Here is a 1,383-nt window from a genome sequence, read left to right as displayed (position 1 = left end):
CGCGAGCGGGGGCCTCCGCGGCGAGCCCATCCCCGCGAGGGAGCGCGAGGCGCGGGATGCGCAATGGTCGTCGAAACGCCACCGGCAGCCGCGCCCCGGACCCGTGATGCGGGATGGGTCGACGGTGAGGAGGACGCCGCGCGGGTCTGCACTTAAGGGGACGAAGGCCGCCGAGGCGGCCTGCGAGCCCCCAGCCGCGGGGAGGCGAAGCGCTAGCGGGGCGACGGACGCATGCGCGTTGCCGTGCAGAGGTCAGACCGTCGCGGCCGTTTCGCCCTTCGCCGAACCCCGATTGATATGCAAGCGACGCTCAGACAGGCGTGGCCCCGGGACGGACCCGGGGCCGCAAAGTGCGTTCGAAGTGTCGATGATCAATGTGTCCTGCAATTCACATTAGTTCTCGCAGCTAGCTGCGTCCTTCATCGACGCACGAGCCGAGTGATCCACCGCTAAGAGTTGTACGTTTGTTTTGCGGAGGCGAGATCGGGAGCGGGCGGGGAGATGGCGTGACGCCGCGCGCGGACCCTCCACCGTCGCCACGAGGACGTCGGGGCTTGCCGGCGCGGTCGCCGCCGTCCGCCGCCGCGCTGACCCTCAGCTGCGCGCCGCGGTTTGCCAAGTTCCAGCGATTAAAAAATTGTTTTTTCCGGCCGACGCGCGACGGGTGCCACCCACCCGCCTCAGAGCGTGCGTGTGGTGTGGACATTGAACCCCCCACGGTCCGCCGAAGGCAGGCCGCGAGTTGGGTACCCGCCGCAAAGGGGTAAAGTTCCGAGTGGGCGCGCCGCGATGGCACCGGGCCCGACCCCGGCCGAGGCGCGCCCGGAGACTACTTCAGGACTGCGAGGGAGCGCCAGGCTGCCGGTTGAGCGCGCGCGCGGGGAGGCGGACGGTGACGTCGCGCGACGCTGGGCGACTCCGGTGTGACGAACGGAGCCCCCAGCCGCGGGGAGGCGAAGCGCTAGCGGGGCGACGGACGCATGCGCGTTGCCGTGCAGAGGTCAGACCGTCGCCTGCGCGGGGGTCACACCCCCGCTCCGTTTTGCCCTTCGCCGAACCCCAAATCGCTCGGGTCACATACCACCGCCCGGGGGGCGGCTGCCGGTTGAGCGCGCGCGGGGAGGCGGACGGTGACGTCGCGCGACGCTGGGCGACTCCGGTGTGACGAACGGAGCCCCCAGCCGCGGGGAGGCGAAGCGCTAGCGGGGCGACGGACGCATGCGCGTTGCCGTGCAGAGGTCAGACCGTCGCCTGCGCGGGGGTCACACCCCCGCTCCGTTTCGCCCTTCGCCGAACCCCAAATCGCGCGGGTCACATACCACCACCACCCGCGCGCCGCCGCCGGCGCCGGGATCGTCTCTCTCGCGGGTTTGGCGCGGCAGA

The 1,383-nt window shown here is 71.4% G+C and overlaps 1 non-coding gene across 1 annotated transcript; it reads right to left on the bottom strand.

The window, feature by feature from the left end:
* Positions 1-304: 304 nt before the first annotated feature.
* On the bottom strand, positions 305-458 carry LOC148377213 (5.8S ribosomal RNA). Its single transcript, XR_015856896.1, has one exon. It is a non-coding gene; the product is annotated as a 5.8S ribosomal RNA (ribosomal RNA).
* Positions 459-1,383: the final 925 nt, after the last annotated feature.

The sequence above is a fragment of the Syngnathus floridae genome, unplaced genomic scaffold (genome assembly GCF_059516105.1).
Source record: "Syngnathus floridae isolate MCC-2025c unplaced genomic scaffold, RoL_Sflo_1.0 HiC_scaffold_299, whole genome shotgun sequence".
NCBI lineage: Eukaryota > Metazoa > Chordata > Actinopteri > Syngnathiformes > Syngnathidae > Syngnathus > Syngnathus floridae.
This window is presented reverse-complemented; position numbering and strand designations above follow the sequence as displayed.